Source organism: Monodelphis domestica, chromosome 4 (genome assembly GCF_027887165.1).
Source record: "Monodelphis domestica isolate mMonDom1 chromosome 4, mMonDom1.pri, whole genome shotgun sequence".
Classification (NCBI taxonomy): Eukaryota; Metazoa; Chordata; class Mammalia; order Didelphimorphia; family Didelphidae; genus Monodelphis; species Monodelphis domestica.
In genome coordinates this window covers 104,485,776-104,502,149 of record NC_077230.1, presented here as the reverse complement: position 1 = coordinate 104,502,149, position 16,374 = coordinate 104,485,776, and the positions used below count along the sequence as shown (strand labels likewise).

Genomic DNA, 16,374 nt, shown 5'->3' with positions numbered 1-16,374 from the left:
TTGGGATTCAGGGGAATAGACTTCTATCAGAGGAAATTATCTTTCTAAGGTGAGCTAACTCCTCTCCTCTCCTCTCCTCTCCTTTCCCTCTCCCTCTCCCTCTCCCTCTCCTCCTCTCTTCCTCCATCTTTTCTCCCTGCTTCCTTCACTCCACTCTCTCTTACATCCCCCTCCTTCTCCTTCTCCCTCTTTCTTTTTCTCTTCCTCTCTATCTCTCCCCCCCCCCCCAATATTTAATCAGGTATCCAGGCTAAGACTCAATCTGCATTAAATCAGTGCTTTTGGGGGAAAGGGAGTATGTATGGCTGGGCCATGAGTAATACCAACAGTTTATTACCTTTAATAATGATCACAAACAGAATGACAATTTGTAAAATTCTCAGCTTCTTTCCTAATATGTTTATTGGCTATTTTTGGTGCCTTAATAGTTATAGATATTTGTTCCATATACCATGAAAAAGTATCAATATATTCATTATTATTAATTGGTTGCTGCAGTGAAATTTTGCTATATATCAACTTAGAGAACATATTTATCAGAGATCCAACAAGGTAAAGTTTTTCTTGGACTCTGATTTGGAATTTGCTATTTTGCTGTTGTATACACTTTTAAAAAAAGCCCTTCATAAATGGGTAGGTAAGAAAGAATTAAGAGAGATGGTCAAATTAAAATAAAAGAGAGAGATGGTCAGGGTAAGTTTTATAATTAGGAATGGTCACCAAGAAGTCATAGGCTAAGGTTGAAGTTTGTCATCATATAAAGAGAGGTATGGTGGGCAAATGGCAATGTGGAAACTTTTTCATGAGTGAAACGTGGCCTTACATAATCCATGTTATTCTTTTGTTCCACTTGAGCCCCACAACAATATGGTTAAAAGCACAATGAATGAGTTTGATCTGAGAGAACAGAGAATGGGCACGAGACGAGTTTAATTTAAGGACTAATGCACCTTGCCACAATTAGGGAGTTAGGAAAGTTGGGTTCAGAGAGTAGGAAGGCAGTGGAGGCATAGACCTCTTTCTTCCATTCTGAGGTTATCTGTACATGATAAAGGAGGAAAAAAGATGAAACTGAATTTGGCCACAAGATTTACCCAGCAGAGATTACCTTTTATCTTGTCTTTGAGTGTCAGGTTTGTGGAAATATTTGGGCCATTCTAGTTTTGTGTAGAGGATCGTATTACAATTATGCTTTTGTTTCTTCCTGAGAAAACTCAACCACAGATTATATTTCCCACATTTAGAAAACCTAGTTAAGGAATGATAATACCTATGTAGGTATTATCTACATCTATGCAAGTTCTACTTCTCAAAGTATTGGTACATCCATTATCTCATCTTATTTTCTATAAGGTCAGCAGGGCAGAGAGAATTATTTTTATATGATATATGAGACAGCTGAGGCAAAAAAGTGACTTTTTAAAAACTAACAATTAACCCTGTAACTGAGCTGGGACTAAAATTCAACTAGTCCAGTGCTCTTTCTGCCACCTAATATACTGTTCAACTTAGCAACTAGATACATCAAGATCGGATGATAGAATGAGGGAGGGGAGTAGCATTCACTTTACAAGAAGAATCTTAGTATCTCTCCATTGCATTTAAACAGCAAGATCCCCTCTTACATCTAAACTAGGATTTGATCTTTAGGCCCATAACTTTTTAGGAACAAATCTACTGCCTCACGTAATACTCTAGCAACCTGGATGGAAGGAACATGTCAGAACAATTAGGGCTGGACTCCTCAGTATCTTCAGGATGAGGAATTCATTGATTCTTTGTTGAACATTTCAGTCTCATGCTTCAGATTTGGCTGAATGTTGAAGCATATGTTGCCCTTGCCTATATTCCTTCTTGCTGAGGTGTAATTAGCCATTTTTGCCATGTTATGATTGTTTTAGGTGGTTTAATGGATGGGGAGATGGAGGGCTAAAAGGAAGTCACTAAGGGGAAGGGTGATGAGACTAGTGGCATGAGGTAAGGCAAGTTGAACTAGTACAGCTTAACTAGTTAGTCTTTCTAAGTAGGTCATAAGCTTATATTCTTTACTCAATTCAAAAGGAATAAAAGTACTTTCTATGTCCATCCTCTGAATTTAACACGTTAGGTTTGTTTCTCTTGCCTAAAGTAAGGGAACTCCTATTCCAAACAGAATTCCTTGAAAAACAACCACAGTGATTGTTAATATTTTTAAAAGACATCAATAAGTATTAGAATTATTGCAATTTTTGGTAAGAAACAATTCTGCCTCTCATTGCATCATTTTTCAAAAAGGCTTTCAGAAATGTCTGCATAGTATTGGTACCAAAGTAGAATATCCTGACTGTAAGGGAAAGAAGTGAAGTTGTTATTTGTAAGAAGTTTTACATATTTCTCTCAAACATCCTGTCTTATTTTCATTTGCTATTGGATTCTTTACTTAGACAAATCACAACAAAAGCTCTGGAAATTCCTGTTTCCCTGAAATGCTAATAAAATCTCAAAGACTGCAGAAGGAATTAGTTCTGAAAAAGAAAAATCTTTATTGCATTTTGTTGTGTCAGATAAAAATGAAGCTACAGGAAAACCTCATTAATTTGGACTCCACTCATTGATAATTTGTGATAATGGGAAACAGGGCTGGGTGGGCTGGACTGACTTCTTTCACAGAGAGTACAAATTATTGTGTAAATGCAATTGCAGGAAGATTATTATTTATTGGTTAATTATATGTTTTTAATACTTAAGAGAACAAGCTGTTTACAAGCACCCTCTGGTCTTTTATAAGAACTTATTTCCATTGCACAATGGAAAAACAAAACAAAACAAACCCAAACATCTGACTTAGAAGATCTGAATTTTATTCCTGTTTCTGCTAATTACTACCTAACTGGAGATGATTTCCTTAATTTTTTTCAAGTCTTTGGAAAGACATACTCCTGTGATTTGTCATGGCATGGGGTTGAATTTGGATTCTTGAAGGTTATACCTGTGGAGCCCAAGCTCTGGTAGGGTCTAGCCCTAGTAAACAACCAAGTCTGCTTTCCAAGGATTTGCCTAGCTAAATGTAAAAAGGTTCAGGTGATGAATTCTTTGGTCATGGAAATCTTTGAAAGAAAAGTAAAATACAAAATGACTTGCAGTCCTGTGTGGTCTTCCTTTGCTTCTGCAGAAATTGGGGGCAGCTGGGTGATTCAGTGAGTTGAGAATCAGGCCTTAAATCTGGCCTCAGACACTTCCTAGCTGTGTGACCCTGGGCAAGTCACTTGACCCCCATTGCCTAGCCCTTACACTATTCTGCCTTAGAACCAGTACATAGTATTGATTCTAAGATGGAAGGAAATGGTTTAAAAAAAAAAAGAAAAGAAATGGGGGTGGGAGTAGAAAGAACTATTTTAAGAACTTCAGCATAGCTGTTGACAGTCTAAGTGTGAGATTTCTGTGTCTTCCAAGTGGACATACTACTAGAAAAACTGAATAATTGTCAATTTTGACATACTAAACAATAAATGAAATCAGAAGAAAAAGGAAGCTATATAGCTAAATGGAAAGATATTTCTTAAGTTCTCTGTTATATATTCTTCATGAATATAACCCAGATTGAATTGTTTGCCAGCTCCAGAAAGGGGAGGAAAGGGAAGGAGGGAGAAAAATTTGGACATATAACTATGGAAAACTTATGTGGAAATTTGTTATTACTTGTAATTGGTAAAAATAAAATCTTTATAAAAATATATTCTTGAGAGATAGCTATAGCTAAGGGGTTAGTTTTGTTATGTGTCCAAAGGCAACAAAAACATCTCTTCATCTTGTATTATATTGCTTGTACTTGATGAGTATTTGCAAAAAGATAACCATGAAAATAATTGTAGCTTATAAAGAGATAAGAAAAATTCTATGGAGAAACCCCCAAAACCTTTAACTTAAAATCATAATAAAAGTTGGAAATAAGTGATGATGGCAAGACATCTAGTTAGAAAAGATAGATCAAGAATAAGAAAGGAGAGATGTGAAATGTGAGAGGCCAAAGGCTTGTGGACTATGCAGAAGCCTTATGCCAATATGTCATGAAGAATTGTTCTGGGAAATAAATCAGAAGTTATAGTAATCACTAAATAACATCACAAAAATGAAACTGATATTATTTTAACAGATAGAGGAGATAACTTGTTACTTGTGTGGGAGTCAGTCATGAACTAAGTGCTTGTATAAGTCAGACCACAAACTTGTTAGAGATAAAGACTTAAAATGAGAAAATGATAAGGTATACAAATGGAACAATTAAATCTTACTGATGATGAAAAATGGGGTACTAATAGAAGAAAACACATAGATACAGACTACAATAATTTATACTAGATTTTAATAAATATATATTAATTATAACAAGGAAATAAGCAAAAGTCTAAAATGTATGTTAGTCAGTAAGCATTTAACTTACTTGCCAAACAGAGGTAGTATATACATGGCAGCCAACGGACATTATTTCTAATGCATACTCATAAAATCTTATAGAGAAGGCATTCACCCCAAGGAGGTCAATGACTAAAAAAGAAAAGCCTTATATACACCAAAATATTTACTCACAATTTTTGTAGTAGCAAAGAACAAGAATTATTATAATATAATAATTATATATAATAAGAAATAAAGAAGCTGTCCATTGATGGTGCATGAGTGTAATAGAATGTCACTGAGCAATTAGAAACTATGAATATGGAAGTGAGTGGTAAGATATATATATATATAACTGATGCAAAGTGAAATAAGCAGAACCAGAAAACCACATATATAATGTCTATAACAATATAATTAGGAAGAACAATGACAATGAAATAATAGAAACTGAACTTATAATTAGCAAGAATGGCTCTAAAGAGATATACAAGAAGGCATCCCTTCTCACAGTTTTACAGAGTTGTGAAAAACTGCATATGTTATTTTAGTCTTCTCTGATGTGTTGTTTTTGCTCAAGTATTTTTTGCAAAAAGTTATAGTTCTCTAGGATAGGGGGAAGGATACATTAGGTAATATTGTGAAGGTACAAACAGAATTTATCTACACATTTTAATTTAAAGTCTTACGGATATGTGATGGAAGATTATGACAAATATTGCTTCATAAAAGACAGGAGACAGGAAAACCAGATTAAGAAGAGCTGGGTAAAATACCTAGCTAAGCAAAGTCACTCTGAGAGCACTTAAGAATAAAAATGAAAGGCAACACACAGAAGAGAAATGCTTTTTATAACCATTTTTTTCCTCCAAGTAGATCCTTTTTTCTTTGTATCATAGGCCCAGTCTCACTGGGTCAGAACATAGTTTGGTAAATTTTCGGGCATAGTTTCAAATGAAAATATTTGATTTGATTGAGTGAAACACAACCTTAAAGACTCTCTTTTAATAAACTATCTCTTATACAAGGTATGCTGTTAAGTATTTAACAACCAGCACTCTTAAAAAAAATTATGTGACCTACTTGTAAGTTTAATCTGTTATTAACATTTTTATTTGTCACTTTATTTGGTCTAAGTAATGAGCAAAACAAAGTGTAAATTCCAACAGTGAAATTTTAATATTTGATCCTCTTAAGCCAGTTTGAGTGGGCTCTAGCATGTACCTGGTTTCATCCCTATTTAAAAACTATCAATTATCTTGAAACAGATAACAGAGATAACCTTGTTTTATTAACCTTTCATCATAAATATCATGCAATGCAACACTTATCAAAAGTATTAGTCATTGTCATGGAGGAAAGCCAATATAGAATTCAAATGTTCCTGTTTGCAAAAGTATAGATGGAGCCCTCTGGAAGAGATCTCTAATTACTCAGAAGAATTTCACCTGAATGGGAAACGCTGAGTGGATGGATAAAGAATATCTATTGCCAAGGTAATGACATACAAGGGAATGGAAATGGACAGCCCCTAGAGCTCATCTGCCAACTTATGTATACCTGTCAATTGACAATACAAATGGACAACAAATTAGATCCGTAATTAAACAGTAGAAAGAAAGTGGGTTAGTTAGATTTCCTTTAGTACTCTGTAAAGCTCCTCTAATGCTCTAATGTCCCTGTACTTCCCCCAGAAAGAGGCCAATTTTTTTTGAACATTAACATTATGATGTTTTGTAAGGTCAAGAGTCATGGACAGTAGTATGCTAGTCAATACTTAACAAGTGGGTCTCTGAAAAAAAATCAAACTTTGTAAACATTAAAATATGATCTATATTATTAATCATTTTTCGATGACTTTCTTTGGGCTAGATAATGCACAAATTAAATCCTGATTTGTAGCATTTACCAATTCCCAAGGCATAAGATTTAATAATTAAAATGTAACACTTGACTCTTGCAGACCAATTTGAGCTGGAATAGTCCATAGAAGGCACAACCTATGTGATACTGTTACCTTGAACAAGTAACTTAAATTCCTCTGGTCCTCAGTTAACTCATCTGAAATATGAAGGGGATATATATATGATGAACTCTGAACAAATTCTCGAATTAACCATGTCTTGTAAAAAATAGACTCGAATACAGGACTACAATCCCCACAAGCCTTTGCTCCACTTCCCCAAAATGCTTTGTAATCGCACGGAAATTCTCAGGTGGGCCGAGATCGAAAAGGGATTTAAGCTGGTGGCAAAGGTTTTTGGGGGCTCTTGCTCTCTTCTTGGACTTCTGTTTTGGGGCAGACGTGGCTCTTTCCATAATGTAGGTGAGGTCCTGTCTAGGCCTCTGGCCTAGGCACGTGTTTTTTCTTACTTGTATATTCTTAAGTTCTCAACCTTTAATGAACCTCATAAAATATAATACTCCTTGCAGAGAGAAACTAATTTCTACCTGCCTCAGTCTTCCCATATTCCTTAAATTTTAATCTTTACAGTCTAAAAGTGCAAATGTCATTATGGATCTTAAGTCTATTATTACCTTCCTGTTGAAAGGGAGGTAGTATCATCACTCCTCATCTATGTCCTCAGCTTGGAAAGAGAGATTACAGTAGAATTCTAAAGAGCCTTAAGGGTCAAACTTGTGAGTTTGTATTTTATCTTGGAGGAAATTGAAGCCACTGATGCTTCTTGAACAATTTAGATATGCCATCGATATTCATTCAGCCAGGAAAAAGTAGAAAAAAATCCCAACACACTGGGTGGCTTCTTGCCACCCCCATTTCACCAAACCTCTAAAATGAACTTATACAGTAACATGGAAAAGTCTCATGGAGGAGAAGTAGATATGGATGAATTGGGATCTTTTTTTGCTGGAGAGAATATCCACATCTTGAATCACAAATCCATTTGTGTAAGTCTCAGTTGTCCCTTGATAATAAAGCATGCCATTAATTGCCCCACAGAGTTGTTTTAAGTAACACAAACAATATGGGCCATTTTTTATTCTTAGGGGCAGGATAGCATAGGAGATCGAGTGAATAATAAACTTCTAGTCAAGAAGAAATGGTTCAAATGTGACCTCTGACATTACTAGCCATGTGACACTGATTAGGCAAGTCACTAAATGACTTTGTACCCCAGGTCAATCCAGAGAACTTACCCAAGTCATAGAAGCTTTTGACAAGATTAGTTTAGGGATTGACAAAAGAACTGATCCTTTGATGAATTTTACTCTGTGTTCAAAATTCTGAGTTAAGTATTATATATGCTATAGTGAAGAAAACCCAGGTAGGAATAGGTCAGAAATCATAGCTGGCCCTTCCCTCTTTCTTAAGTTTCTATCTCCCTTGCAGTTCCATATCTATCAGCTTCTACTTGGGAACTGGGAACAGCTACCTTTTCGTACCTATTCTCCAGGGATGCTGTGATTTAAGCCTAAGTGTGGACACATTTTTTTCCTCCTACTGTTTTTCAAAAGTGAGAAAGGTAACAAAAGAGAAAATGATAAAAGCATATAATGGGGCGAGTTTAGAGAACATAAAACCTTTTCAACTCTTTCTTAAAAATCAGTACTAAAGTTTAGTGAAACTTTGGTTTTTGTTGGTCCAACTTATTGGAACCCTGTTCTAAAATCCTACTTTGTCAGCCTTCCTAGGGCATATTTCCAAGGCAAGTCAGAGAGTTTCTAAAGAACTGTCAAACTTGATAGCCACCTCCTATTTCTGGCACTTCATGCTGGGATAAATGATGCCACTAGAAAGAACATTGAAAGCATCATTAAGGATTATGACATTTTGGAAAAAAACCTGAAGACTTTGGGGAAAACAGATGGTATTTGTAAACCTATTAGTGACTGAAAATTGGAGATTCAGAAGAGAGGCAGATCTGGGAAGTGAACAACAGGATAAAAAGGTGTTTGAATAAGGATTTTTGATTTCTGGAGCATTATTTAAATTATAGCCATGAAGAATTCTTTTGAAGAGATAGAGGATACCTGGAAAGAGGTAATAAAACACATTTCCTAAGTATCTTGTGAATTAAATCAAGGGGTCATTAAAATGAATATGGAAGAGGAATGTGAAAACTGCCTATTTCTACCTGCCAAATCAGATATCATATAAAATTACAGGAATGGAATGAATAAAAGGATGAATGTGAGTAGAGAGGGCAAGTAATTCAACTAAGACACTATTCAGGAAGGCAAAAAACACCTACTGCATGAAGTATAGTTAATATAGTGAAATAAGAGATCCTGACCAATTAAAATTTTAAAATAAATGCATGGAAAGCTGAAGCAAGAATAGACAGTAAAGGACAAACACAAAAGGGTCATTTTTATAGAATTCTGTTAGAAAAGTTTTGGAAGCACTTAAAAAGCTAAATAAATTGGGGCTAGTAGCAAAAACAAAGGACAACAAAAGAGGGTTTTAAGATTTAGTAACCCTGGAGACTAGAATAAGTTTAAAGAAGGTAAAGCAATAATGGATGTGGAGAACAGGATGATGACAACAGATAACAGAGGACAGAACTACTCAGTCCTTCATTTGCTTCTGTTTTCTCTGCCAGTAAGAATGATCTCTGGATTAGGAAGGATAGAACAAAAGTAGATAACAAGGAGTTGGATGGAAGTTGTGAGATAGTACATTTTATGTAACTTAAGTTTGTTAGTGGTATTTCCTCTTTCATCTTTGAAAATATTTTTATTACTTTTTTGTTTTTATATGATGTTTCAAATATATCCATCTTCCATTCCTTACCCAGTAAGATACCCTTATCAGAAAGTTTTAAAAAATAAAGAGAAAAAAGGTAAAACTCTGAGCAAGTAACAACTTCAGTGTGCCTCAGTTTTCTCATCTGTAAATTCAGGGTAATAGCACCTAACTCTGAGGGTTATTGTGAGGATTGCAAACCCTAAAGCATTATATAAATTTCTAGTCACTGTTACTATTATTAATAAACCTAACCATCACATTAGCCTTATCTGGTGATATATGCAATATCAGATACATATAACACCCTACCTTTGCAACAAAAGAATGCATTTTCATTTTCTCAATTCTTTTCTAGGGTCAAACTTGGTCATTATAATTATGTAACATTTCATTTCATTTTATTGTTCTTTATGTTCTTATAGTTTTAGTCTGTTTTTTTTTTACTGGTTCTGTTCATTTCACTCTTTATTAGTTTATAGGATCACACTTCTAGAGCTGGAAGAGATCTCAGAGACCATTTAGTGTAACTTTCTCATTTTTTAAAATTAAGTTTATTTTTCAATAAAAATCTGCCTTATCTTCCTCCTATCCCATCCCTTTTGAAAAAGCAAGCAAGATGGGAGAAATGCTGGGAAAATTGGAAAACAGTATGGGAAAAATTAGATTTAAATCAACATCTTATATACTCCACACCAAGATAAATTCAAAATGGGTAAATGACTTAAATATAAAGAGTGAAATCATAAATAAATTAGGTGAATATAGAATAGTATACCCAGTCAAATCTATGGTAAAGGAAGGAATTTAAGACCAAGCAAGAGATAGAGAACATTACAAAATGTAAAATGAATGACTTTATATCAAATTAAAAAGCTTTTGTATAAACAAAACCAATGCAACCAAAATTAGAAGGAAAGCAACAAACTGGGAGAACATTTTTGTAACAAAACTCTCTGACAAAGGTTTAATTTCCCAAATATATAAGGGATTAAGTCAGATCTACAAAAAAATCAAGCCATTACCCAATTGAAAAATGATCAAGGGACATGAATAGTCAGTTTTCACATGAAAAAAATCAAAACTATCAATAAGGCACATGAAAAAGTGTTCTAAATCGCTCCTGATTAGAGAAATGCAAATAAAAACAACTCTGAGGTAACACTGTTGGGAGCCATCAAACCTGCATTGGCTGACAAAGCCATAGTTTGGGAAATGGGGGCTGCAAGCCCCTATTGATCCCCCTCTCTATGACTTCTCTTTCTTTAACTTTCCTCACTAATGGATAATTATTGTTCTCTCTCCAATAAAAAAGTAATGATATAAGAGCAAAGACTTATAGAATAAACATATATTCTACCTTAATCTCCCCAGACTATTACCCTAAAAGATTACATTCACTGAATTAAAACCTAAAGATCATTACCCATTACCCCCCCTCCTTTCCCTCTCCACAGAGTTATATTCACTCCCATTACAAGCCCGGCAAGTCAAGAACATCAATCATCTTCAAGCCCAGGTCTCCACTGAATCTGTTTGTAGACAGAAACCAGGCAACATTGCCAGGTGCTTTAAAGTAACACATGAAAAATAGAACTTTTAAATTGAAGAGAACCCCAAATCTGGTCTGCCATCAAATTACTCTCTAAACCTGTTCGTAGGTACAAAATGTTTTATTACCCATCCCCTAAGTAATTGTGATTTATTGTGAAAGCTGATCAAAAGCAACAATGATTCTCTTAGCAGGTCAAGAGGAACTAACCTCCAGATTACCCTATCTCTGTCATTTATATCCATCACAAATTTCTCTGTTGTAGCAACATGGTAAATGATCACAGAATGTTGATTAAGTGACTTTAATGTGTGATATATCCAACTAAATGCAAATCATGTATGTAGAAAATTGATTGTATGCCAGAAAAGTATGTACTCAATGAACCTATATAACAAATGAAACCTCATGCCATGGCAGAGTGCTGTGTGATGCATATATGCACATAGGATTGAGCACGCAGCATCTCTCAATCATTATTTGACCTAACTGCTACACCTAGACTGAGCGACCCTACCCTCTGAGAGATTGCTGGCTTGGCTCTCAAAGATCACCTCACACCTAGTAGGACTGGCCAATATGGCAGCAAAGGAAAGTGATACATTTTGGTAGGAATGTGGCAAAATTGGGACACAAATTCACTGCTAGTGGAGTTGTGAATTGATCCAACCATTTTGTAGGGCAATTTGGAATTCTGTTTCAAAATCTTTGTTACAAAACCAGAATTCTACCATAATGTTGTTTATAAGAAACACATTTGAGACAGGTAGACACACAGAGAGTAAAGGTAAGGGACTGGAGCAGAATCTAGTTGACCTCAACTGAGGGGAAAAAAAGGAGGAACAATCATGATCTCAGACAAAGCTATAGCAAAAATAGATCTGACTCAAAAAAGATAAGGAAGTTAATTACATCTTGATAAAAGTTAGTATAGACAATGGAGAAATATTAATACTTAAAATATATATACCACATTGTATAGCATCCAGAATTTTGAAGGAGAAACTAAAAGAGCTTGAGGAGGAAATAGAAAGTAAAACTATCCTATTGGAGGACACCAACCTTCTATCACAACTAGATAAATTTAACCAAAAAACAAATAAGAAAAGTAAAGGAAGTTAATGAAATTTTAGAAAAGTTATATTTAATAGATATCTGGAAAAAATTGAATATGCATTAAAAAGGGAATATATCTTCTTTTCAGCAGCACATGGTATATATATATATATATATATATATATATATATATATATATATATATATTTATATAATTGAACATGTACCAGGGCATAAAAACTTCACAACAAAATGCAGAAAAGTAGAAGTAATAAATGCAAGTTTTTCCAGATCATAACATAATAAAAAGTATAATTCAATAAGGATTTATGGAAAGAAAAATTTAAAAATTAATTTGAAACTAAATAATCTAATTCTTCAAAATGGGTGGGTCAAAGAACAAATCATTGAAATAATCATATTTCTTGAAGAGAATAATGAGGAGACGATATATCAAAATTTATAGGATATAGCCAAAGCAGTACTCAGAGGAAAATTTATATCCCTGAATGCTTATATGAATAATATAGAAAAAAAGCAGACCAATGAATTGGGCACTCAACTAAAAGAACTAGAAAAAGAACAAATTAAAAATCCCCAATTAAAGGTTAAATTGGAAATCCTAAAAATCAAAGGAGTAAATAAAATTAAAATAAAAAACTATTGAACTAATAAATAAGAGTGGGAGTTGGTTCTATGAAAAAAAGCAAATATAATAGATAGAACACTGGTTAATTTGATTTAAAAAAGAAAAGAAGGGAATCAAATTAGCAGTATTAAAAATGAAAAGGGCGATTTCACCTCCAATGAAAAGAAAATTAAAGCAATCATTAGGCTCTATTTTGTCCAGTTATATGACAATAAATCTGATAATCTAGGTGAAATGGATGAATATTTAGAAAAATATAAATTGCCTAGATTAGCAAAAGAGGAAATAGAATACTTAAATAATCCCATCTCAGAAAAAGAAATTGAACAAGCCATCAATGAAGTCCCTAAGAAGAAATCCCTAGGGCTAGATGGATTCGTGAGTGAATTCTATTAAACATTTAGAGAACAATTTAATCCCCAAACTATACAAACTATTTGGCAAAATAAGTTAAGAAGTAGTCCTACAAAATTATTTTTATGACACAAATATGGTGCTGATACCTAAGCCAGAAAGACCAAAAACAGAGAAAGAAAATTTCAGACCAATTTCCTTAATGAACATTGATGCAAAAATCTTAAATAAAATATTAGCATAGAGACTATAGCAAATATAGCCCAAGGATCATTCACTATGACCAGGGGGGATTTATGTCAGGAATACAAAGCTGGTTGAAGTTTAAGACTGGAAAACTATTAGTATAATTGATCATATCAACAATCAAAGTAACAGAAATCACATGATATCTCAGTAGATACAGAAAAAGCTATTAACAAAATACAACACTCATTCCTATTAAAAACACTAGAAAGCACAGGAAAAAGAGGATCTTTTCTTAAAATAATAAGTAGTATTTATTTAAAACCATCAGCAAGTTTTATCTGCAGTGGGGTAAGTTAGAAGCCTTCCCAATCAGATCAGGAGTGAAGCAAGGATACCTATTATCACCACTATTATTTAATATTATGCTAGAAATACTAGCTTTAGTAATTAGAGAAGAAAAGGAAATTGAAGGAATTAAAATAGGCAATGAGGAAACTAAACTATCACTCTTTGTGGATGATATGATGGTATACTTAGAGAATTCTAGAAAATTAACTAAAAAAATAATTGAAATAATAACTTCAGCAAAGTTGCAAGATAAGAAACCTTCATAAATCACCCAAACTCAGTTCAACAAAGCTCAGCAGCAAGTGTTAGAAAGAGAAACTCCTTTTAAAATCATTCTAGATAATATTAAATACCTGGGAACCTGGGAACCTATTTGCCAAGACAAATGCAAGAATTATATGAACACAATTACAAAATACTTTTCACACAAATAAAGTTAGATGTAAAAAACTGGAAAAAACATTAATTGCTAATGGAAAGGCCAAGCTAATATAATAAAAATAATTCATTTATTTAGTGTAATGCCAATCAATCTACCAAAAATATTTTATAAAACTAGAAAAATAACAAAAAATTCAATCTGGAAGAACAAAAGGTAAAGTATTGCAAAGGAACTAATGAAAAAAATGTGAATGCTGTTAGTGACTTAGTGGTACCAGATCTTAAACTGTGCTATAAAGCAGCAATCATCAAATCAATTTGGTACTGGCTAAGAAATAGAAAGGTGTTTCAGTGGAATAGATTAGGAGTAAATGACTTCACCAATTTAGTGTTTGAGAAACCCAAAGATCTCAGATTTAGGGATAAGAATTTACTATTTGACAAAAACTGCTGGAAAAATTGGAAAACTGTACGGCAAAATTAGATTTTGATTAATATCTGACACCCTTCACCAAGATAAGGTCAAAATGCATATATGATTTAAATATAAAGAGTGATATTATAAGTAAATTAGGGGAATATAGAATAGTTTACCTGTCAGATCTATGGAGAAGGGAAGAATTTATGACCAAATAAGAGGCAAGATGTAAAATGAATAATTTTGATTATATTAAATGAAAAAGGTTTTGTACAAACAAAACCAACACGTGATCAAGATTAGAAGGGAAGCAACAAACTGGGATACATTTTTCATTATAAATTTCTTTGACAAAGGTTTAATTTTTTAAATATATAAAGAATGAAGTCAAATTTGTAAGAATGCAAGTCATTCCCCAATTGCTAAATGGTCAAATGATATGAATAATGCAGTTTTCAGATAAAGAAATCAAAACTGTTAATAATCATATACAAAAGTTCTAAATCACTCTTGATTAGACAAATGGGAATTAAGATTGGCTAATATGACAGTAAAGGAAAATAATAAATGTTGGAAGGGATATGGCAAAACTGGGACACTAATGCATTGCTGGTGGAGTTGTGAACTGATCCAACCATTCTGGAGGGCAATTTGGAATTATGTCCCAAGGGCTATAAAATAATGCAGACCCTTTGATCCAGTTAAACCTCTATTTGGTTGGTATCTCAAAGAGATAAAAAAAATGAGAAAGGATCTGTTTGTAAAAAAATATTGCTGTTCTCTTTGTGGTGGCAAAGAATTGGAAATTAAAGGGATTTTTCTCAATTGATGGAATACTTTTGTGCTATAAGGAATGATGAACAGGATTATTTCAGAAAGAGCTAGAAAGACCTACATGAACTGGTGCAGAGTAAAATGAACAGCACCAGGAGAATATTATACACAGTAACTGCAATATTATGGAATGATCAAATGCAATAGACTTTTACTAACAGCAATACTATGATTCAAGACAATTCTGAGGTACTTATGAAAAAGAATTCTATATGGTTGAGAATTTTCTCTTACCAAAATGGATAACTTGGGGACATTTTTTGTGATAATACAGGTATAATCCAGATTGAATTGTTTGCCTGCTCTAGGAGGAGGGAGGGAGATAATTTGGATCATATAATTTTGGAAAACATGTGGAAATTTATTAAAATAAAAAAATATAGATGAAACATTCCAACAAAAAAAAGAAAGAAAAAGAAGAAGAGTCATATAGTGCTCAGGATGAGGAAGGGATAGGCTTGTTCCACTTATCACTAATCAGACCACATCTGGAGAATGGTTTTCAGTTCTGGAGCTATGCTTTAAGAGGGATGTTGTCTTGAAGGACTGGGATTATCTTTTGCTTCTTTTTGTATTCTTAGTGCTTAGCACCCTGACACAGAATAAGTGCTTAATGTTTACTTATTGATTTATTAATTAACAAATCAGAGTGTATCCAGAGGTGGTTGATTAGGATGGAGAGGGTTCTGGAAAGTATCAATTAGAATCTGGGGGTTTTCAGCCTGGAAAAGAAAAAGTCTTAGGAGTTGTCTTCAAGTCCTTAAAGAATTGTCTTGCTGAAAGGGAATAGGTTTAGTCTGCTGGGTGCCAGAAAACCCAGAAGAATTGGCTGGAAGCTGTAGAAGGGCAGATGAAAGTGTGATGTCAGGACCAATTTCATAACAATAAGAATATAGTCAGCAGGGGCAGCTAGGTGATTCAATGGATAGGGTACCAGGTCTGGAGTCAGGAAGACCTGAGTTCATGTTCAGTCTCAGACACTTACTAGCTATGGAATCCTGGGCAAGTCAATTAACTATTTGCCTCAGTTTCCTTATCTTTAAAATGAGGAGAAGAAGAAAATGGCAAACCACTCAGGTATCTTTACCAAAAATATCCAAAATGGGGTCACAAAGAGTTGTACATGACTGAAACAATTCAACAGTGGCAACTGGTAGCCTCCACAGAACCTTTCAAATTGGGGAGATTTTGTTTTTTTTGTAAATTCTGTTATAACTAAAAAGACCAATTCTGACTCTCTTACCTTAGAATATTATGATGTACTTTGATGTTAATTTCTTTAGACCTTATCTTTTTCATGGGTAAAATGAGGTAGGGGGATCAGATAAGATAATCCTTGAAGTTGTTTTTCACTCTAACATTCTATGCTTTTATTATTATTCAGCATGTGTTACCTAAGGTTGAATAAGGAGAACTGTACAGAAAAATCACTTAGAAGTTAGATGAGGACAACCCAGTAATTTGGGGACAATTATTGGGTTCCCTATTCAGTCTGGTGAAGCTACAGACCT

At 33.8% G+C, this 16,374-nt stretch overlaps 1 protein-coding gene across 2 annotated transcripts in view; it reads right to left on the bottom strand.

Annotated features, from left to right (window-relative positions):
- TRIM42 (tripartite motif containing 42) overlaps nt 1-16,374 on the bottom strand; it is a 57,831-nt gene that overhangs the window by 1,635 nt on the left and 39,822 nt on the right. The window lies entirely within an intron of this gene.